General features: G+C 36.4%; 1 pseudogene; it reads right to left on the bottom strand.

The window, feature by feature from the left end:
- Positions 1–23516: 23516 nt before the first annotated feature.
- LOC119035889 (annexin A2-like) lies at positions 23517–24549 on the bottom strand (annotated as a pseudogene).
- Positions 24550–25459: the final 910 nt, after the last annotated feature.

Here is a 25459-nt window from a genome sequence, read left to right as displayed (position 1 = left end):
AGATTGGTAATGCTATGATTCCCATTTACAATAACTTATCCAGTTTCACCAAACAACTGTTAGAATTAGAACTAGGTGTTCTAATTCCATGCCCAATGTGCTTCTTCATTGCTGTGCTGTGAACAGAAAAATCTGCTTTCTTCTTGTTTAGGTCCAGTGGGTCTTCTTTTCCAAGACATCTGTGCTGTGCACCAAGATGTATATGAATAATCGCATGCATATCAAATACAAAAATAACAAATGGGCAACTGCATTCATTCACAATGAGTTCATCCAGAAAAAAAATATGTTATTCTAGTGAACTTTCTCCAAGAATAAAAGACAGTACTTGTCACAACTCAAACTATTCTCAGGCTTCTGGTAGGTAGCTCTCCGATGTTCCCACTTGGATGATCTCCATTCAAAGGGCAAGCAGTGTGTGCACTGAGGTACAGTGGTGGCAAGAAACTTAAAATACTGAAGGTCAAGGCTGCTTGGATGGCAGAGGAAATCCTATTTGGTATTCACCCCATAGTTCTCAAGATTTAAAACATATCTTCCTATATATTAAAAGCACATGGCCATCATACCCCAGAGCATTTTGTAATTTAATAGATACTCTATGTATGTATAATTTACAAGGTAGAAAAAAACTGAAAACAGTTCAAGTAGCTTCTGAATCACTTCAGAATATTGGTACTAAAACAAAGGCTTCCATGGAGATCCACATGTCCAGGAAGAGAAAAGTTAACCTTACTGGATGGGTAGCAGGAGTACCAAAGGCACTGGCACCATCTCCCTGTATGTAATCTTGGAATCCATTCTCTTTGTATTTTCAGAAATTCTTCACGGCATTATATCAACCATTATAGGTTAAATTCTTTCAGCTGTCAAGTGAGTCTCTTAAAAATGCTGCAAAGTCCAGCAAAGGATTAAAGTATCATTAATCGATCAGATATTAGTAGGATTTAAATAAGCCACTTCATGCTTCACCTACCGATTGGCAAAGGCACTGGTTAAACAGCCATATTGAAATTGCAGGGGAAAGTGACAATTTACAAGGAGACATTTACAAGAATATGCATGGCAGTATGGCTTGTAGTAACAAAAAATTGGCCACACTCTAGATGCCCCTCAAGAAGAATACAGAAAATCATGGTGGATATTTCTGATAGAATATTACATATCAGGAAAATATAATGATTGGATCAATGTGTATCTAAAAAGTACATTGTTCAGAGGGAAAACAAGCAGAGAAAAAAATTTTAATGGATTTTTAAGAACTTAAAACATTACTTTAAGCAATGTTACAAAAGGTGGTATAACTTTAGAGTAGTTAAAAGCATCAGATTATATGAAGTCCACTGGTTCTGCAGTCAGATGCCTACACTTGAATTCCAGCTCTACCACTTCTTAGGTGTGTGACCTTGTACAAGATATTTAGGCTCCAGTGTCTCAATTTTAAAATGGAAATAATAATAGTACCTATTTCATAGGGCTGTTTTCAAAGTCAAGGGAGGAATACATGTGAACAACTTAGAGCATGCCAGGTGTATATTAAGTGTTCAATAAGTATGGGTTATTATTCATTATATATGAACATATGTATGTAGAAAATATAATCATATCAATGAGAATTCATAATATTCAATGTGAGAGAGAAACGGAGCAGAGAGACTGAATAGAAAAACAAGGGCTTCACTTCATTGAACACAAATGATGATGATGATGATGATGATGGGGATGATGATGGGGATGATAGCAAGGATGATTTTAAAGCCTGAATATCAAAAAGTAGAGCACACAAAGTGAAACCTGGGAAGGAGTCAAGACAGATGTCACAATTTTGAAAGAGACCTGCCCCATTTTAAATGAGGCTCAGGTGTGGGAAGTAAGTCACATTAAGGAATGGGAGAAGGAAGATTTCAGATGGCGCAGTTCAATCAACCTAAAAAGAAGACTTTTATGCAGGGCAGCAGAGCAATCTGATCTTCAGTTCAAGAGCTGGGCCAACTTCTTAAGAAGTCCAAGTTAGAAAAAACACCAGTACCCTCTGTTTAAAAAGAGCAGAGACCTGGAGACTTTATTCACAGAAGAACAGGGTAGGTAATGGGTTTAGGAGAATGCTGAGAGCCTCCTGGAGCTTCGTCTCATATCATCCATAAACAAGGACCCAAGAAAGCTGTGGAGAGCCTGAGAAACATCTGCCAATAGATATCGAAGACTTTAGTCTCTGACAGGTTCTGAGGAGGAGCAGCCGTAGGGACTGAGCAGAAGGCCCGATCCTGGGAGGCCATGAAGTCAAGATCAGAGTGGGAAGAGCTGCAAGGCTGACACAGTCCTGAAACACTAACCAAGCTACGGCTATAGAAGACTTCTATTTTCCCTCCATGGTTTCAGACTGCATCTAGAGCTTAATCTAGAGCATCTAGAGTTTAAAAAAACAAAATAAAAACCACATAGCTAGAGAGATCTAAGGGCAAGATACCAGGCAGTTTTCACAAGCAAATAGCTTGAAAAGAGAGGCTGCTCCTCTCCTCTTCTCTTACTTTCCAAGGTTCTTCTTTCCTCTTTTTCCCATCGCTCCGCTCTCCCTATGGTTTCCATCCATCACGGAGACTAACTAGCTTTGTGTAGGCAGACCTGGGGTTGTTCCAGAGACTCTTGTTTAGAATTGGGTCAATTATTTGACCTCTTTATACCTCATTTCCTTATTTTTGTAATTATAATTATAACATCTACTTTAAAAGTTGTGAGAATTAATCAAAATAATATATTTAACAAGTTTAGCCCAGCACCAGGCATAGAAAGTTCTCAAGTAGCATCAATTACTTCTAGCACTCCTCACTTAGGCATTTCATAAATATTCACTTAAAAGAAAGTAATGTGAATTAAAAGTGATGTAAATTAAGTTGGAATCTCTTAGTTGATGATCACTAGTAGAAATATCTGAGTATTTTATATATTTTAGGCCTTCCTGGCTAGTCCCAAATATTTAGGCTTTCCCAAATATTTTAGGCTTTCCTGTCTAGTCTTTTACTTCATGAGAACTTAATGAGATTCTTACTCTGCTTGCAGCTTTGTGTTACTTACCATTGTCCACTGCCTGAACTCATTCATACACGGAGTAGCGGAGCATCACTCCTCTCGGTGATGTGGAACACAGGAAGAGCAGTTCAGGTTTTGACAGGCATGCCCAGACACTGCGAGACCAATCAGGATCATGGTTAACACATTCAGAGTATTAATAGTGCCATTAAACCACAGAATCCACCTACTTCTGATATTGGATAGTTGCCAGTTTCCTTGCTATTACCCTGAATTCACAGATCTCCTGTCTCTCCTGATACATGTTTTCTCAACCAGAAATATCCATAATCAGGTAGACAAATTCTGAGTAATATTTCTGCCTAAGTGGACTCCACATGGCTTGACTAAGTATCTGATTAGGAGAAGAAGTGACTTCAATATGTATATGTGCTGTATGCATTGCTGTCATTAATTAAGCTGCAACACATTGTTTCTTATAACAGAGGTAAATGTAAAATGTTTCAATAAATTTTCTTCATATTTAAAAAATTAATTGACCATCTTCTCAACAGATACAGTTATATAACCATTATTCTTACTTCCTGGTGTGGTTGCCAAAGAGCTACTGCTAGAACTATAGCTGCCGTGTTATTGTTTATGATTTGTACTTTATAATGAATAAGCAGCCATGATACTAGATCATTCCCTCCAAAATGTGGGACTCCCGTCTTCCCTCAGAGTACTTCATAAACCATTTGTGACCAGCTCACACAGCGACTAGGTGAGTATAACAGTGCCAATCTATGTATCAAATACTAATGAGGCTTAGGTAATCTTGTAGATGAGATAAAAATTGAGACAGAAGGTTCTAGTATTTTGTGTCCCCACACCCTATTGGATCATCCTGCTTACTCCACTGACTACATGCCCCCACCCTTCTTCTGGAGACCACTGCTGTGAATGCTTTACCAAGTAATAAACATTTTAACAGCATAAAAAGGAAATATTTGGGGAGCAACACCAATAGTCTTATGGGAGTCCACTTACAAAATTAACTGATAAGAACTGCAAAGTGAAGAACTCCTGAATTGTGTAAGTAAACAACTTCTAAGGATGCCATATGCTCCTGGCTCACACACACAAGCAAAAGAGAAGCTGCAAAGAATAATGTTGGCTTGAGCCTCATCATTAATGTGAAAAAGAAGTTTCACCAGGGCAGCAGCAATCAGCAACCTCTTTGAACATCCTCCACATGCATCACACTTAGAATGATGTAATGGTTTCCCAGGCTTGCCATTGTTTTGGCCTTTTGTGTGATGCATTGTGTCGTATTTATGATGTGTCTTAACCTGACTTGTTTGTCAGTGTCACCTTTCTGGAACCAACCCTGAATGAATTGATGCATGATTCCCACTGTAGTAATAGTAGAATGATAAAGGAGCCTCAGAAAAGAGCCCAGTCACTGTCTCCACTGTCTTTTTTTTTTTTTTTTTTTTTGTAAAAGAAGCCAGTTTTGAAAAGGCTGTTGCAATCACATTCTGAATCTATTTGCTGGAAAGTAATGTTCCATTCACCAGAATGTTGGCTTTAATCATCTTGTTGATTTGGAAAACAAATTTATAAACAATCAACCAACACTTACAAACTCTTATTTTTTAAATCTTTTCTTCCAAAATAGTTCATTTACATTTTGGGGAAGTGAATGTCCTAATTTACATATATATTCCTAATTTCCATTTCTTTTCCACCCTTTCTAGTTTCAAAGAATAAATAAAATACATCTCAATGTTTTACCTCTGCTTGGAGAAGTTTATGTATACCCATAAGGATTACTGTGGCATATATTTTCCATTTTAAATATTATTTTCCATGTCTCTGAAACTCAAATATAGCAAGGATTTTTGCCTATGGAAAAAAAGAACTTTGTAGGTTATTAATGAAGTGGTTGTGTGTGTGTATGTGTGTGGTTGTACATGCAAGCACACTTAATTGTTCTCCAGTAACTTGGAGGTAAGGGAACTTAGAAATAACTTAGCCTTTTTGAATATCATTTAAGCTACCAATTGCTAGAATTAAAAGTACCCTCTTATTGTTAAACCGTAAAGTGGCCAAAAATTAAGCAGAACAGAAATATGCCAAATCATCTCACAGACAAAATGTTTCTCAGACCAGAACAATATTGATTATACCAACATAATATGAAACAGAATATGTTCATACAAATGGGGTTTGATCAATGAAGAATTTTAAATGAATATAATCACAGAGTATGCTTCTAATTCCTTTCTTCACTATTCAAGATGAGTGTAGTCAGGCATTTCTCTGGGAACTAAAAATTTCTGTTGCTGGTGCAGGCACAGCCAGGCTGTAGAGCTGCCGTCTCAGAGGTTTTACCCAGCAGCCCTGGTCTTATGCCCTCGAACTCTTCACAACTTGAGTTATAAGAGTCACTCCTTACAAGTGTACAGTTGAATGATATTTAGTCAATGTATACAGTTGTGTCATCATGACTACAACCCAGTTTTAGAACATTTCTGTCACCCAAAAAGTTTTTTATGCCCATCTATAATTGATTTCCACTCGTACTCTCAGCCCTAGACAATCATGAATCTGCTTTCTGCCTCTTATAGATTTAGCTTCTCTGGAAATTCACGTAAATGAAATCGTACAACATATAGTCTTTTGTGGTGAGCTCCTTTCCTTTAGCATAATCTTTTTGAACATGAGTCATGTTGTTAGGTACCAGTAGATCACTTTTTCAATTGCTGAATAGCATTTTGTGGTACAGATATACATGTTATTTATTCATCAGTTTGGGGACATTCAGATTGCATAAATAACCTGTCATTAACTAACAAGTCTTTGTGTGGACCTGAGTTTTCATTTCTCTTGGGTAGACACCTAGGAGTGCAATTTCTTTACCAGATGTAAGTATATGCACACAGCTAGGCCATACTCATTAGCATCAGGATTTCAGTTTCTCCAAACCCTTCTCAACACTTACCGCTACAGTATAAATCTTTTGGATTATCACCATTCTAGTGGGTATAAAGAGGTTATCTTATTGTGGTTTTAATTTGCATTTCTCCAATAACTAATGATATTAAGTTTCATGTGCTTATTGAAATTTATATATCTTCTTTGTGAAATTCTATTCAAATATGTTGCCCATTAAGTTGCTTACCTCCTTATTGAGTGATAAATATTCTTTATATTTTAATTACAAGTCCCTTATCAGTTATGTATGTTGCAAATATTTTTCTCCCAGTCTATTACTGGTCTTTACATTTTCTTTTTCTTAAAATAAAAAAGATTGTTTAAAATTTTTATTAATTTGAATTTATCAAGTATTTATTTTATTGATCTAGAAAATTGTTGCCTTACCCAAAGTCACAAAGACTCTGTTTTTGTGTCTCCTGTGTTTTCTTCTATAAGTTTTATAGTTTCAGCTATTATCTACTTCATGCCAATATTGTGTATGTATGGTATGACATGAGGAGAAGGCTCACTTTTTGTGTGTAGATATTCAATTTTCCCCGATGAAAAGACTACCTCATCCTTCACTGAATAGCTTTGGCACCTTTGTTGAAAAGCAATCAGCCATAAATGTTAAGGATTTCTCCCTTGATATCATACAAATCACAGTATCCTATCATGATAACTTGACTACCTACATAAATCAGCTTTTATTCAAGGAATGCACTACTATGGCTAGTGTGAACATCAATGCATATTTCTTTCTTTATATAAATTAACTGGAATTCCAATTCATACACAAATGTATATGTTCAGCTAACCTAAGTTTTGGAACCCACAAAGATGGCAACCTAATTAGAGTAAATTTTTCAAGGTCATCATAATCTTAGGGGGATACTTTGCAGCCAGTCAGCCTCTCCTGATGCAACTTTAATAAAAACCTCCTACCTTTAATTACAAATAAATATTGTTGAGCCTGTTTCATGTGAAAGGCACTATGAAGGATTCAAAGACGTATAAAACGGGCCAGTACGCCTTTGACATGGGCCCATATCACCAACCAGGTTGCTCGTGCCCAGAACCTGCCATGGTTAGTGGCCTCTGTAAATATTTTGAACATCACCACTGAACATAGATATGGTTCTCAGTCCTCTGTGAGCTTACTGCAGAGTTGAAGAGGTAAGACTACTGTATATTTAAAATATTCAAGGCAGTAAATGATATGTTGGGTTCAGAAGATTAAGAAAGGCAGGATCACAGATAGCTACTGATAATGTGAGCAGAAAAAGTAGAAAAATGTTCCTAAAGATCAATAAAATAAGTCTTTTAAAAGAATAATATTGCATAAAATTCAGGCTTTGTAGACATACAACTTAGTGATGCCGATGCTGTCATAAACATAGTATCTGATAAAATTAATTTAATTTTTAAAATAATAATATTGATTGCATCCACTTATTGACTGCCTAGTGTGTATGAGACTATGAACTGTATATGTAACTATGCTGGGCTAGAGCTGTAACTATGCTGAACTATGGACTATATTATCTCTAATTCTTACAACAAACCTAATAAATGGAAGAGGTTATTGTAGCCATTGGCTCAATTTGGCCAACATGGAATACAAAAGGGACAATTATATTCAAATTGAAATATTACATCATATTCCTACAATAAAAAAATTTATTCTGCTCCAAGGGATTACTCAGAACCCCAAAAATGCTTATGTAGATTATCAGTTTTCCTCCTCGTTGCTTCTTGCCTCTGCCTTTGTCCAAGAAGGAGCCATAATAATTTAGTCACAGGCACGGGGGTCAGTCACTATGATGCCTGATCTTTGGACAGCTAATATGGTGGCCTCAGTTTTTCTCAGTGATGTCACTGAGGAAGTTCTCTGTGATTTTGAATATTCAGTGTTTGTCCAGATACAGAAATATGATGCTTTCTCTCCATGTTGTCATGTTGAGTCCTGATCCCACTACACGAATAGCTTCTATTAAATTCGGGGCAGAGCACTTTCCTGGGTGTGACCCTGGTGCCAGGATCATAAGGAGCTAAGGACTTGGCCACATTCTGGGTCAAGATTTAGGCCTTTCTCCAAGATCTCCTCATTCAAGCCCTTTAGAATTGAAGTTCATATCTCTCTTAGTGTCAAAGGCTAAGAGAGAACACTCCAGGAGGAGTTGCTTTAGAAGAACATTCACATATAACCCTGTCTTTATTTTAGAGCTGGGAAAACAGAGGCTAAGAGAGTTTAAGTGAGTTGCCTCAGATAAACATAAAATACAAACTTATCATTTGCAAGTTCCCAAGCTGATTTTTTTCACTCTGCTTTAGTGTCCACCAAATCTTTGAAATTTGCAGATAAGTCAGTTCTGGGCATCTTGGACCTAAGAAAAGAGCAGACAAAATGTCTTCCCTCATCTCCACAGAAACATCTAGTCAAATTAGATGAAAAGGGTACCTACACAGCTCAAAAGTCTCTCATTCTGCCTTGGTTTCTAGTCTGAAAGAGTGTTTGTGTGAACCAAATTGTGAGCTATGAGTAAACAGCCCAAAGCTATTTATTAATTTGGGTGTAAATAAACGTACAGTTGAGTTTCAATCTACAACAAGTTTACAGAATCCAATATACAAAGATGGCATTGCAGGACAGAAAGAGAGAGGGAAAAATACACTCCAACACTGCCTTCCTGCAGTGGAAAAATTCTTGTTAGGATGTCAGGCTCAGGGTTTGTGATGATGGTCTTACCACTCACTAACTGGCTGCACCTCTGCTTCAGTAAGTCACTGCTTTCTTTAAAAACCCCGCTAGCACTTGGCTTATTCACCTTCAAGCTGGGGCAAAGGATGGTAGGTGTGAGGACTAGATGATATAAAGTAAGTGCACACAGGGAAAAAAGTTAATACTAATACAACTACACATTAAGAAACTTTCTTTGTTGGACAACTCAATAATACAAATAATAGTCTAGACTAGAATACTGAAAAGACAATGACTCTGAAGGCAGATAAGTTGTAATAATAACATAAACTAACTCAAATATATTTTCTATTATTTCTTAAATATTTGACCTTGAGCAAGTTAATTCACTTTACCTCATTTTTCTCATCAATACCCTAGGGCTGTGTTGAGACTACCCAATGGCCGCTCTCAGTTCTGATCTGTAACAGCGCTATAAGATCAATAGATTGAATGCAAGCTTTTGGTTCTAGTTGACTCAAGTTTCCAAATACGGCTTTTGGTGAAACCAGTGACATGTTCTTGGGGTTTTTTTTGACCAAAGCTGACAGAATCCTCTAGTAGACATGGTTAGAATATATACATACATATAAGTATAGATCAATCCAAATAAAAATGCATAAACATAGATAATATCCATTTGAAAGGACACTATATTAGTGAGAATGAGAATAGTTTATAGTGAAGTGCAGTAATAAATAACTCTAAAGAGTCAGTGTCTCATATAAGTTAGTTGACTATTTTCCAACTTGAACTTATGCCATTTGAAAAAAATGGTATTTCTAAGTTCACTATGATAAGTAAATAAAGAGATAAAGATACATTCTGGCTATTACCTGCCTCATTTCAAAGTGGCAGTTGTTATTTCTGCTTCCAGTCTCTCAGACAAAGCATTGCTGTGAGTCAGCCTAACTAGGAAATATAGGGAACACTTACTATACATCTGATATTATAGTATTTACCTGCTTAGGTGTCTAAATATCTGAGTATGGTATCGATATTAACAGAGTGGTTATAACAAGGATATAAAATAACTTACAGTAAGAATCCAGGGTCTGGCACATACTTAGAATTCATTAAATGTTAGTCACTTTTTTTATCCCCAGTCTCAAAAGTACACTTTGCCAATCTTACAGAATCATCCCCAGCAACCTATATGTTCCTAGATAATACAGTCAAAGCACCCTCACAACTTGCTCAGGGCACCACAAAGAGGCAGGCTGAAAATACTGAGTACATATCTTCATTATTATCTCTTAACCCTCACCCAGTGGTAAGTTTAATTGATTTGAGAGAGAGAGGGAGATAGAGAAACATTGCTGCCAGAGAAAAACACCTATCAGTTGCCTCTTGTATGGGCCCTGAGCAGGGATTGAACCTGCAACCAACTATGTGTCCTGACTGGGGTTGAACCCATGCTTTTCTGTTGTATGGGATGATGCTCCAACTACTGAGCCACCTGGCCAAGGTAACTATATCTGTATGACGATCGCATGCCATCTTTTTAGAGTGTCAATATCGCAAATATAGATCATAACATTCATCTGTTGGGGGTTCTTCTGTGGTTCACCAAGTTTCAAGGAAAAAGCTGAAACTCCTTAATGTAACACACAAGACCTCTTTGGAGTCCTTACTCCAGCCTCCCTCACTCAGCTCATAACACATGCCTCACTCACCCTCCACCCCAGCCCTGATAAACAGCTTCCAAGTCCCTGGAAAACTCCATTTTATGTCAACTAGCTCTGCATGAACAGAACCTGCTGGATTGTCCTGAAATGTCTTTTAGTCACACTTCACCTGATCACTTGGGCTTTCACCCCCACCTTTTCCAAAATGCTTCTCCTGGCTCTTGGAGTGTGATGAGATGGCTACATCTAAGCCCGGCAACATCCTATGCATACCTGTGTTGCAAAGCACCGACCTACACACTTTGTTCCAAGGGGCTGTCAACCTACTCTCAACTAGAGACTCACAGGAGGCTCAGATGTTGTGAGTTTGATGCTGGATCTTCAGGGCCTGGTAAGGTGTTTTTTAAAAAAAGGATTTTATTCATTTAGTTTTAAAGAGAGGGGAAGGGAGGGAAAGAAACATTGACTGGTTGTCTCTCACATATGCCCCAACGGGGGTCCAAACCCATAACATAAGCATGTGCCCTGACCTGGAATCCAACCAGTGTCCTTTCGCTTTGTGGAACACCCAATCAACTGAGCCACATCAGTCAGGGCCTGATAAGATGCTTTGCACATTGTGAAAAAATAGAAAAGTTTTCTAATCAATTAATGCAACCTCATCTTTGTACTTTGATATATCATTCCACACACCTCCTTGAGCCATGACTCTTATATTTCTCAAAAAATTACTAATCCAAATATACTATCTCTCTGTCCATTCCTGGCATTGGCTGCCTTTGGCCACTGCTGACTGAAGCTGGGAAAAGTGCCAAATGCCGCTTGATGACCAAGCTGAAGGGGTGGACAATGCATTGTTTGAAGCCAGAAAGGTCTGAAACCATATTCTTGATTCATCACTCACTATTTGTATGAGCTCAGCCAGGGTCTCTTAATCTTTACCACTTCAATTGCCCCATAAGAAAATAAGGACTATTGTCTCTATATCACAGGGCTACTGTAGAGGTTAAAAATAAATCCTAATTTTGGGCCTGTGTACATATGACTCCAGATCAAGAAAATTGAATTTCCCAGAAGCCTCTTTAGTCATGGAAGGAATTATTTTTGTTTTTTGTTTTGTTGTAAAGAAAACTTCTTGAAAAACTGATTGGAATAACAGATAAGATCCCAAGAGGCCTGAATGTACAAACTACCCTGTAGGAAAAAGACAAAGAATTATTCCTTAAGGAGCAGAAAGTAGGGCAAAAGGGGGGAAATATGAGGGGGAAAAAAGAAAGTCAAGAAATTATAAAAGACTTCCCTATAACCCCTCAACTTTAAGTCTCAACATATGGAGCATACATTTTAGAGCATCTAATAGCATATTCTATCACATGATAAGCAGTCTATAAATTACAGATGCAATTATTATTTAAAGTGTAGTTTCTTACTCTAGAATGTATTCTTATTAGTATTCTGATTTTTTTTTTGCTCATAGCTGTCTATCCTGGGTCTTTAATTGACTGATCACTTTACATCAATTTTATTGAAGTTCAGTATACAAGAGACACTATCCATTTAAAATGTACAGTTTAATGAATTTTGACACATGTATGCATCAATGACACATGTATGCACCCATGAAACCACATTCAACATACAGAGCTTGTATGTTACCATCAAAGGGTTCCTTGAGCCCTATTGTAATCCATCCCAACCTCCTGTGCTTTAGCCCCAGGTGACTACCAATCCCAATTTTATCACTAGAAAACCTAAAATGCTCTAAAATTTTATATAAATAAAATCAATTGGTGTGATAGACATTCAGGTTGCTTTTATATATTGTGAATAATACTACTATGACAGTTGACATACAGGTTTTTGTATGACCATATATGCTTTTATTTGGGGGGGGGAGGGTCTATACTACTAGTGAAATGGCTGAGTGATGTGATCAGTGTATATAAGACATTTAAGAAACTTTCAGACAGATTTCCAAAGCAGCTGTAGCATCGTGCACTACCACTGGTGGAGGATGAGAGTTCCACTTGCTCCATGTCCTTGTTCATCTTTCACGTTGTCAGTGCCTTCAATTTTTGCCATTCAGATGGATGCAGCAGAGGTTTCTTGTGACTGTGATTTAATTAGCACATTCCTGGTGTCTAAGGGTGTTAAAGCATCTTACTTTTCATATTTTCTTTTGTCTCCAGTGGACTTTTATGCTCCTTGAGCACTCTCTTTTCTGGCTCTAGGTTGTCCCTACTGTTATCTGAAGTATCACCATCACTGTACCTACTAATTTAACTCTTTGAGTGATGAGAATACTGCTTTTTCACATTACCCTTACTGGTCTACATAGGTCTTTTGGATTTTTTTTTTTAGATTTGTGCTTTTTTACCTCTGGTACATGAATTCGTCAAATCTTAACTGTGGAGATGGTCTCTTTAAAAATCAGATGAAAATTTTACTCTTAGTTAATTTATCTGGAAGCCAACTTTATCAACTTTTTAATAAGTTCAAGATATTGGACTGGAATATACAAGCTACAGGTAACGTGGGAAACCCTAGACTAACCACTTAGCCTCTCAGCCAAGCCAACAACAATGACATTCTGATACTTCCTATGAATTTGCTGTAAAAATTGGGAGTTAAATAAACTTAAATGTGAAAATAAATGCACCATGGTTAAGCTGTGCAAGGTAAATTATAAGATATAGGAATTTAGAGCCTTAAAATAAAATGAATGTTTAATATATTTATCTCCAGGCACATTAAATTTAAAACATCTATTTTTCTCCATGAATCTGTAATTTAAATGATAGTAATTAGAGTAAAGAAATTATAGAGTGAAAACATATCTCAGATTAGTACCTCATATTGACAAAATATGTATTGTGATCAATGAAATTCACAACATTTTAAGGAGAGCCTAGGTCAGTTGATCTAAAAATGCTGCTGCCTATTCTGCCGAGCTCACCATACTCCATGAATATTTGTTTCCATGTTATGTGTCAAGAAGAGAAATATCTTTCTTTCATAATAATGTTTTAAAATATTTGATCATGAAAAGTCTTGCTAAACATATATACAAAGGTTTGTTTAATGAATGTAACCACATTAGTGCATACATATAATTTTAAATGTGGTCTTTAGCTATGAAAATGTATATTTATAAAGTGACTTGCACTTTTTCTTCTATGAGGAAAAAAAGTTTTTGGAAATGTATTTTTAAAGACACATCTTAGGAAAAAATAAAATGCATTCGTCCTTATCATAGAGAAAGTCAAGGTCACTCAGACCTTAGGAAATGTAAATGTTCTGCTCTGGCAGGAAAATGGGATGTTGTTCAAGACCACCAGGATTAGATAAATCTCCATTCCACAGCAAGATTTCTCTCTGGTAAATGCAACCACCATTTTCATCTAATTCACAGATGATTTTCCTACTTTCCTTTTTCACTTTTGCATTCCTATGTGGTCTATAAGTTAAGACCCTGAAGATCATGGTAAGGTATACTCTATCTCTTACTTTGAAAATATATCTGGGGAAGGAATTCCTAAATTCTCAGCATTAAAAATAGAGAAGTCCTAATAACATCTATTTCTAATAATGCTCTCTAAAGCAAGCTAGAAATGGTCTATTTTGGTTATTCTTACTACAAAAGAACACATGTATTTATTAATAGAATTTGAATTAAATTGGCCATTGTTTTTATAAACTAATGGGCAAACTGAGGTGCAAAAATATTACTTGACTTTCCAAACATTACACAGTCAGTGAGAGACCCAGCAACAAAAACCAAAGCCTTCTGATTCCTGCTCTGAGATCAAAATTAATCAAATGAGTGAGCTAGAGAGTTCAGACTATAAGACTGCTTGAATAATTAAGTAATTAGTGACCCTTTCTTAACTGTGTCAGTGCTGTATATTATAAGCTGCCACCTCCAGAGTTTACTCAAGAAATATTAAGTGAATATTAAGTATTGATGTTATAAACATTAATCAGCTGTTAACCTTTCCTTGGGGAGTCTACCGTGTTGTACGAGGACATTGAAGGTATGTTTTTATATAGATGTCTTAAATAACACAAAAGCAAATCATGAGAAAGGTGGGCAGATAAAGTGGTATAGAAATTTAGGTTGGGTGTTGAGGAAAGTCCAGTATACTTTCTAATGGCATCTAGATCAATACTGGTGCTTAAATATTGACATTTAATATGACATAGTATGTTACATAATGCTAAACACAATTAAGTGTTTAATATGAATGCATGTTTAACTGCTATTAAAACTATACATCCCACGATGTTGCAATAAACTAAACAATCATTCCTTGTATTTCTGTTATATGACAGAATCGCTAGTACATGATAGGTACCCAAGACATATTAATTAATAAATGAGTGAATGGGTAAAGATTTCCAGTATTTTCAGTGTTTTGTTCATCTTGAACAAGCATAGAAGACAGTTCAAATTTTGGACACTTAGAATAAGTCTAAGAACTAATCTTTCTTATAAGCCCATACAAATGGCAGAATTATATTAACTAACCAGTAGAAAGGAGAAACAAAAATCCTGCAAAAAGTAAGAGAAGTCAGGTTGTCAATTTGTCAGTATAAACAGGAGATGGACTTATTATCTCAAATAGATCCAACGTGTAAAAAAACATTTCAGATCAGTATACTAGAACTTTTTGTGACCCTCTCTCTCCATTATAATCACTGAGTTAATTTATTGATCAGATGGCTAAATTGAGGATTATAACTTCAAAATTCAATGGTCAAGCCTGTTGTATTACAGATTCACCTGGCAGAAACAGCTTCAGTGGGCTGTTGATATTCTGGGTATTTTGCATGCCTCCTAATGATTTGTCATTTGTGATTCTTGAGGGATTGGTTTTGGCTGGGATCGGAAAGCTAGAATATCAGTGTGAGTAATGTTACAAGCAAGCAACTATGGACTGGTGAACAGTCAAGCTCAGTCATGTGAAACATAAAGGATCAAGAGAGCAGCCATGCTCAGCTGAGTGAAGTGAGGCAAAAGCACAAATAGTATGCATCTGGATAACAACCCTGAGGAAATGAGGAGTTACCGCCACTGTTCCAGACTGCTTCCAAACAGTTTTCTTGTCCCAAGACTATAGTTCTACCCAGAGAGGTAGGACTCAAACTCAAATTAAACCACTCACTGAAAAAGGACATCAAGTGTCTTAGCTCATATTTACATTCTTCTGTCAGAATAAAAGACAAAGAAATAAGAGTTTGCATATTGATAACCTGCATTCCTTGTTAAAAATCAAGGTCTACCCATTATTATGGCAGACCATTGCCAGAAATTAAAATAATTCATTTGTTTTTGAGTCCATGATATTATTTCATAAACTTCACTAGGACATAATGGATAACACAAATATTGCTCCTTGTACATTAAATTATCTCGTACATGAAATGCAAAAAAAAAAAAAAAGAAGGAAAACCTCAAAGCAAATAAAAGACAATATGATTTCCCTAATTTCACTGAAATAAATGTGTTTTGTGTATATGACAGATTTTCTGGGCAAAGAGAAATTTTTTTCTCATCATCCAAACTCAAATATTAAGGACTTGAAAAGTGCATTTTTTTTACTTTAAAAATGACACAAAATATCTGGCTCTGACATTTAAGAAAGGAATAAGTCAGGATTCTAATGCATTCCTACCCTAATGAAAATATCAAAAGGCACATAAAAATATCATATGTCTTTATTTTTCTGAGAGAACAATAAAGTAAAATTGTAATAAGTTGCTAAACTTATTGATAGATATAATCACATTGCAAAGTTGCTAGAGAATGTTTTCTTTAATGAGAATTGCGAGGTCACTAAACTCTGTTGGTTTCTCTGAATTACATCATCAAATTTTACATGAAAAATAGGTCATAAAATTTCCCATGAGAAAGGAAGAGAAGAATGTCCTTATCACTAGAGACCAGGAGCCAAGGCTGAAATGCATCTGTGCAAACTTAATGAAATAGCCTCTATCTTCCACCAGCTTTACCATCATCTCCACATCATCTCCTAGCCCCTTCCCACCAATTTGCAGCTACTGGCCCAAACACTGTGTCTTGTCATTTCTTCACAAAGTCATCATTTCTTTGTTTAAAGGGTATAAAAAAATTTCTGCTCTGATCACCTTCTTCATGTCTTCATTCTTTTATGAAGAACCCCATATGTAGGTAAAAATTTAATAAAAGGTATATGCTTTCCTTTTGTTGATCTGTCTTCTGTCAGTTTAATTCTTAGACCCAGTTTTTCCAATACCATTTATTAAGGAAACTGTCTTTAGCCCATTTTATGTGCTAAATCATTTAATTTCTCTGTCAAATATTTTTTAAGATTTTATTTCATTTTTTAGAGAGGGGAGAGAGAGGGGGAGAGAAACATCAATGTGTGGTTGCCTCTTGCGCATCCCCTACTGGAGACCTGGCCTGCAACCCAGGCATGCGCTCTGACTGGGAATTGAACTGGCAACCCTTTGATTCACAGACCAGCACTCAACCACCAAGCCACACCAGCCAGGGCTCTCTGTTGAATAATAATTGGCTATAGAGGCATGGGTTTATTTCTGGGTTCTCTATTCTGTACCCTTGATCTATGTGTCTGTTTTTATGACAGTATCATGCTGTTTTGACTACTTTGATGGCCTTATAGTATAGTTTGTTATTAGGTAGTGTGATTTCTCCAACGTTGTTCTTTATTAGGACTTCCACAACTATGTTGAATAAAAGAGGTGAAAGTGGCCATCTCTGTCTTGTTCCTGATCTTAAGGGGAATACTTGTAATTTTTGCCTGTTGAGTAAGATGTTGGTCATGGATTTGTCATATAAGGCTTTTATTATGTTTAGGTATGTTCCCTCTATTCTCACTTTGCTGAGAGATTTTATCATGGATGGGTGCTGAATTTTATCAAATGTTTTTCTGCATTTATTCATATGATCATATGGTTTTTATCCTTCATTTTTTCTATGCGGTGAAGTGCATTTATTGTTTTGTCAATGTTGTATCAACCTTGTATTTCCAGAATCAATCCCACTTGATTGCGTGCAGAAAAATGAAACCAGGCCATCTTCTTATATCGCACACAAGAATAAATTAAAAAATGGATTAGATTTAAATGTTAGACCAGAAACCATTAAAGTTGTAGAATAAGACATAGGGAGCAACATTGGAAATATTACTGATAGCAATATTTTATTAAATATATCTCCCCAGGCAAGGGAAACAAAAGAAAGATAAACAAATGGGATTATCTCAGGCTAAAAAGTTTTTGCACAGCAAAGGAAAACTTTACAAAAAAAAGACAACCCATGGAATGGGAGAACATACTCTCCCATACATCTGGTAAGGGATTAATATCCAAAATTTATAAAGAACTTACAAAACTCAACGCCAAATAAACAAATATGGGCAAAGGACCTGAATAGACACTTCTCTAAAAAGAACTGTATGGCCAATAGATATATGAAAAGATGCTCAACATTACAAATCATCAAAAAAATTCAAATTAAAACCACAATAAGATATCATCTCACACCTGTCAGAGTGGCAATCATCAATAAATCAACAAACAATAAGTACTGGAGAGGATGTGGAGAAAGGGGAACCCTAGTGCACTGTTGGCAGAAATGCAGATTGATGCAGACACTGTGGAAAGCAATATGAAGATACAATCAAAAATTTAAAAATGAGTCTGCCTTTTGATCCAGCAAGCCCATTTTGGGGAATATATCTGAAGGAACCCAAAACACTAATTAAAAAAACATAAGCACCCCCATGTTCATTGCAGCATTATTTACAATTGCCAAGATATGGAAGCAGCCCAAGTGTCTATCAGTAAATGAGTGGATAAAACAACTATGGGACATTGACACAATGGAATACTACTCAGCCATAAAAAAAATGAAAAAAGTTTTGCCCTTTGTAACAATATGGACAGATCTGGAGAACATTATGCTAAGTGAAATAAGCCAGTCTGAGAATGACAAATACCATATGATTTCATACATGTGTGGAATCTCATGAACACACTGAACTAACATACAAAATAGAGATAGACTCATAAATAGCAGGATGACAGCAAAGGGAAGGGTGGGAGGGTAAGGGGTAGAGGAATCTAGCAAAAAAGAAAAAGGACTCATGGACATGGACAACAGTGTGATGACTGCAGGGGGAGGGGAAATATAAGAGGATTAAATAGTAATAGGAAAAAATACAATGAAAAAATGGAAAAACAACTAATTCTTAGGCCCAGTTGGAGACCCTAAGGGGTTAGTGGAGAATTTTTCCTCCTTTACAGTGACATTAAAAAATAATCAGATACTATTGCATTGGGTTTTTAGTATTCTGTCTGAAAAGTCTTCCTTCCTGGATCATTTTAAATAAGAAAACAGAAATGGCTACACCATGGGCATGTACACACACACACACACATACCTCATGCTAGGTAAACAACACAGAATGTCCATCTATAAACAATCTTTCATGTAGTGCCTTTCTTACCTCCTTCTTTCATAAACAAGATAATTAGCATGAATTATACCTAATTATGACTTATTCCTTTACATTTGAATATTATGAAGCCACTGCTCTTATGATCTGACAAAGATTCCTTCAGTAAGAAATAACTACCCTGTTCTAGTCCTGAGGCATTTCTGATAATGAAAAATATAGTTACAAACCAAGAAGCAAGAATTCAAACATTCTTATGATGTAGCACTGCATAAAGCATAAAGCATGGTGTATATTCATTGCCTATTTTAAAATTGTTAGGATGATTGCAGCATTCTTGGCAAGATGTCCCAATAACTTCCCACTCTCAATCATACATACCACTGTTCAAAATATATATATATTCACCGTATACAGAATTCTGGGTTGATAGCTTGTTAGTTGTCAGCACTTTAAGACTTTCTTTCACTTGCTTTTAGCCTCCATAGTGTTTGACAAGAAGTCAGCAATGAAATCATTTTTTCCTCTGTACAAAACATCCTTTTTTCCTAGATGCTTTCAAGATTTTTTATTATCTTTGGGTGTTCAGCAGTCTGACATCAGGTTCTTTGTGTTTACCTGCTAGAGTTTCACTGGCTTACTTGAATCTGTAATATTAGGCCTTTCCCCAGTTAGGGAAAGTTTTGGCCATTTTTCGGCAAGTATTTTTCTCCTGTCCTCACATTCTTCACTTTTTGTTATGTCCACAGAGTCACTAAGGCTCTTTTTCTTTTTTCTATTTTTCTCTCATTCTACAAAGTGGCATCATTTCTATTAAACTATCAAGGGTCACTCGCTACTTTCTTCTGTCATCTTCACTTTCTGGTTAGGTGAAGTTTCCATTTCAGATGTTTTATTCTACAAGCCTAGAATTTACATTTTGTTCCTTTTCTTATAATTTCCAATTGCCAGACAAGATATTTTCTCTCATTCACTCTGAGTATATTTGCCTTGGCCTCTCTGAGCATAGCTATAATAGATGCCTTAAAATTCTTTTCAACTATTTCAACTTCTGAGTCAACTTAAAGTTGTCATTCTTTCATTGTTTATTTTTTCTTAATAGTGAGTCACATTTTTCTAGTTCTTTATATTTTAGTAGTTTGGGATTGTATCCTGAAATTGTGAATGTTATATAAATTTCATTTTCACCCTCATACAGTGTTAATTTTTTTAAAGCAGACAATTAACTTGGTTGGATTCAAACTGCCAACTCTGTCTTCTGATTAGCAGCTCAAAATTAATCAATTATTTTCTCTGCATCTGAATTTTATCCCACACATAGTGGTTCTGGAATTATCCAGAGATTTGGGCAAAGTTTATACAGATTTGGAGGCTTCCTTTTTCTAGATTTCTCTTTTCTAAGATTTCCCTTACTTTCCAGTGGCTGCTGTTACCCCAGTCAATGTTCTCTTAGTGCTCAGGCCAGAGAATTACGGCTTCCTATCCAAGTTTTAGTTACTTTGTGCAAATATGATTACATCCTGCCCTCAGGCTAAAGGCCATACAAATGGCATCTCACCCCATGATGTCCTTTTCCCCAAAAAATTCACTCTGAGCTTAATTGGAAGGAGAATCTATGACAGCTTTTTTATGTTTTTTTATTTGGCTGAGTGGTACAAGAAACATAGGATTGACCCTTGAAAGTTCTCAGAAATATGTAATTATTCATGAAAGATTACTCTTTCATGTACTTTCAAACTTGAAACATATATATTCTTAGTAATGTAGTCAAATCTAGGAGAGGTAGTGCTACATTTAAATTCTGCATCATTTTTTCTATTTAAAAATACCTAAAGCATTGATAGAAGCATGTTGAAAAACATGGTATAGAACTTAAAAGAGAAAGAAATAAAAGCAACATTGCCATGATAACACACATCATCTCCCTGTTAGGAAGCCAATAGTGCATCCCTTCTTGGCAAAGAAACAAGAAAAATATAGCAATAATGAAAACATTTATTTGTCCACAAAGAGGCAGCAAATCTTATTTGTCTAAAAATAACAGTTCTGACAAGTTCTTGTCCAGTCTTTCTGTTACTCTCAATTCTTTGATCATAAAAGAAATGACTTGAAGAACTACTATTCTTGACCTAATTTTAACCAGGAGTTATTTGGTCATAAGAGCATGATAAAAGTCTTGGAAGAGAACATTCCTATCATATTAAATTATAGTGGAAAGGGATAGAAATGGAAAGCATTATGCTGAGTGAAATAAGCCAGGCATTGAAAGACAAATACCACATGATCTCACCTTTAACAGGAAGCTGAACAACAAAACAAACAAGCAAGCAAAATATAACCCCAAACACTGAAATAGAGAACAAGTGGACAGTGACCAGAGGGGAGAGGGTAGGGAATTTCAAGGGGAAAAGGGGAAGGATTTACAGGAACTAGTATAAAGGACACATGAACAACAACTAAGGGGGTAGAAATGGGAGGGAGGTGGGAGCACTGGAGGTGGGGGGCTGGGATGGGAGCAAAAGACAGAAAACTGTACTTGAACAACAATTAAATAACAAATTATAGTGGAAAAGGTTGAGCAAGGCCTGTTGATCAAAAGTCCGCTGAGATACTTAAAGAGGCATATTCAAAAATACTATAATTCATGGTTCTCTTGTATGTGAATCCAAGAATGACTCTTGAATGGTTGATCTCAAGAAAATTAGGAAGCTGTTATTGATGTAATTATGGAATGGCAAATAATCTTAGAAGAAAGAAACAAGGAAGTAAATACCACAAGAATGGGGAAAAAATACAAATAATTGTACATGTGTATGAAACCATAGTATTGTGAATGCTGTCCAAAATAATTAGATTTAGGTTTATTAACTGCTAAGTATAACAAAACATTTTAAAATGTTGTTTTGCAAATAAGAAGGTGAACAAAAGAGGGCCAGGCCCATTGTATAGGAAAAGATGTTATACTGAAGTTGGATAGAAAGAAAACCGAACATCTAAATTTCTGGTTTTGCTTCTGATTTCTCTGCCAAGTATAAAACAAGCATTCATAAGGGAATATAAAATCCAAAGGTAGTAAAGTTGTTTTATATGAATTGAAGTCATTTGGCTGAGATGGATGGTGTCCCAATGTTCTAAGAGAACTTGTAAATGAAATCACTCAACAACCATCCTTCTATTATGAGAAATCTTAGAGAAGGGCAAAGGAATCTAAAACCTGGAAAGAAGCCAATGTCAGTTTCACTTTCAAATGAAAGTTGCTGGTTTGGCAAACAAACCACTGAATGCAAAAAGGGATTACTAAAGGAATGAATGGTGAGTAGCTAGAAAAGACGGCAGCCACCAAAAATGTCTGCAATTGACTTGCCACATTCCACTCAGATTTGGCTCTGAGAGGGTTACAGGACTTGTCTAATATCAAAGAGACAACGCTTATGGGGAACTTCAGTGAGCCCACTAATAGTTCTCTTTTCAGGTCCTTTTCTACAATGGAGAAATATGTATTGAATGCTAAGAATGATTATCAGATTAATGCTGGTAGATTTATTATACACAAATAAGCAGTGACTTGTGTAGTAATGAATTGGTGTCAACCCATAAAATGATGTTAATAGGTGTTATGGGTTAAATTGTCTCCTTCAAAACAGATACGTTGAAGTCCTATGCGCCAGTACCCAGGAATGTGACCTTATTTGGAAGTAGGGTGTTTGCAAATATCATCAATCTGTGTTAATTAGAGTTGGCCGTAATAATATGTGACTGTTGTCCCTTTAAGAAGAAAACACTATGTGAAGACAGAGACACAGGAACAATGCCATGTGACAACAAACGCAGAGACTAAAGTGCTGTAGCTGCAAGCCAAGGAATGCCAAGGATTGTCAGAAAAGCACTAGAAACCAGAAAGAAGCAAGAAGAGATTCTCCTTTAACAATTTCAGAGTGAACACAGCCAGGTCAGCACCCTAATTTCAGATTTCTAGCCTCCAAAGCTCTGGGTATTTTTTTAACCATACAGTTTGTGGAACTTTGTGGCAAGGTACCTAGGAAACTAATTTCATAGGTGTCTGCCAGAAGCAGCAGCCTGACTCTGATGCTGTCCATTTAACCTTCCAACTAGGGCTAGGTAAAAAAGAAATAGACATGCTAAAAAGACCTGGAACAAAAATTATAAGAATAAAAATGCACTTAATTTAAAATAATAATGTACAACTAGTGTTCTGTAAAGTTTTACCACCATTTAAAAATAAAACTACACCACAAATACATGCAGAATTTATTTATATGTTAATATTTTTAGTTACTCAGAAATTTAAGAAAATCACTGTTTTTTAATTAATTATGGACCACCCTACCATTTATTTATTTGTTTGTTTGTTTGTTTGTTTGTTTGTTTATTGCTTCTGAAGTAAAAATTCAGTTGATTCACCTGTTTTTGACACAACACACAACACGCAAAATGTTTCACATCATATATTTCACTTCCGACTCCTTGTAATGTTCATTTCTTTGGCTAAAAGAGAGACTAGATGGGAAATCCAAACAATGCTTAGACAACTGAAATAAGGTTGGGACAGGAGAAATACTAACATCATCCTCACAGGGACAGGCACAGGGGACTATTAATCACAAGCTGATTTTCTAGAATTGTTTGCTGGAAGTATAGGAGGAGCACAATTTCTGGACACTCAAGCCATCTTGGGCCTCAGTGGTCCCCACTACACAGGTATAGCAACACTTTCTGGTAGTCACCCTTGGTGTCTTGCTGCATGTAATAGTACAAGGACTTGCCATACTTTTTCTTAAATTCAGATTTGACATGTCTACTTCCCTGCAGGAGATCATGATTCTGACCAAGACCTTGTTGCATGTCCCCTTGCCTTTCACAGAGTCTTACGGTCAGTCAGCAAAATACAGGGGCTTGTTCTGGCTACACTGGGCCAGGTTTAGAAAAGGATTTTCCAGGTCTCCCTTGACTTCCACTGATGCTCTCCAACATGTCATAAGAGCTGTAGCTCTTATACCTTTCAAATACTTCCTGGAGGTGACACACCCTCTGCTCGGTCATGATGCTAATCCACTTGGGAACATCAGTTCCTTTCCTCTTCACTCCAGCATCACAGAGATCCTAGGCATAGTGGTCTATCAGGTTCAGAATCAATGACAGAGCCATCCTCTGCTCCTCTACCCTTTGCCAGACCAACCATCAGCTTGTGGAGATCACCAGATGTGTTGGAAATGTCCTCTAGGACAGTCTTGTACATTTCCTTGTAGGCTCTGTTCATTTCCTGCAGCTCCTGGTAGGTCCTTGAACAGATGATCTCAATGAGAGGGTACTTATCAGTCCCTAGTCCCTTCATGGAGGCCTTCAGCTCAGAAGCATCATACTGAAGAAGTGTTTCCAATAGGCCCAAAATCACCCTCTCCAGGTGGCTGGACAAGGCAGACTTCAGTGCTGATGCAACTTCCTTTTTGGTCCTTCTCTGGTAGGTGAAGGGAATGTCCTGTCTCTGTTCATTGCTGCAGTTGGTCAAAATGTTGAAAATGGTGACCTCATCCACACCTTTGATTTTGATGGCAGTTTCAATCTTCAAAGCATCCCAGTTGGCATCAAAGTTAGTGTGAAGTTAGTCTGACCCCCATGCATTTGGGGGTGTACAGTGATCACCCTCCAAGCTAAGCTTGTACAGAATTTCATGAACAGTAGACATTTTTAAAGAAGCTGGGCCGGGCGCTGAGAGCTGTTGAGTGTCCTCAGATACAGAGCCACCATCTACCACTTTCATAAGCATAACTAAAGTAGTAAGTTTAATTCCAAATACAATACATTAAAGAGATCCAAATAATTAGGCCTACTTCAAAAGAAAGTGATCAAAAGAAACAATCACAAAACCATGCCATATTAGAACTTGTAGAAAGTGACAAAGTAAATTAACAGAGTTTAGTGTAGAGAAGTGATTACTCATAGTAGGCACTACACTGTCTATAAACACTGAAGAAGCATCTGACTGTTTCTCTGTGACCTTAGCAGGCTGGACTAGTTTCCAAGAGTCTCACACTCCTAATACTAAGATGCATCAAATAACAATGTAACCACAGTTTATATTAAGAATAAAATGTCCTGCTGTGGCTAGTAACATAAATGTAATATTCAATTCTGAGACAACTTTTGCCACACATTTTTACATGCCTTAAATCAGCACCTGTCTTACAATCACTGTAAGGTGACAGTCGTAAAGGAGTTGTCACCAACCACGCATAGACAACCTTGGACAAAGATGTTTACATTTTTATCACATCAGTTAAGTATGTGCATTGCTGGGATGTCACATGTTGCATTTAATTGCCATTTAAAATGTCTTTTAAAATACCGTACTTTGATTTAACAATGAAATGAAACTATTGCCTATGAAGAAAGGCATGGAACAGAGCAAAAATGCATGTATTTGAAGAGCAAATATTAATTAGCAGAGGAAATATTAATCATGGGAGGAATGGCTACAATTCTATGCTTTCTTTCAATAAAACAGTTAAATGTTTTACTAGACTTAGGGAAAAACAGGGCCTTTTGCTCTGTTCTGATTGCCTATCTCCTGCTACACAACACAACTGAAAGCAGGAAGTACTGCCACATTTCTTGAAATACAT

Source organism: Artibeus jamaicensis, unplaced genomic scaffold (assembly GCF_021234435.1).
Source record: "Artibeus jamaicensis isolate MK-2021 breed Jamaican fruit bat unplaced genomic scaffold, CSHL_Jam_final scaffold_1964, whole genome shotgun sequence".
Classification (NCBI taxonomy): Eukaryota; Metazoa; Chordata; class Mammalia; order Chiroptera; family Phyllostomidae; genus Artibeus; species Artibeus jamaicensis.
This window is presented reverse-complemented; position numbering and strand designations above follow the sequence as displayed.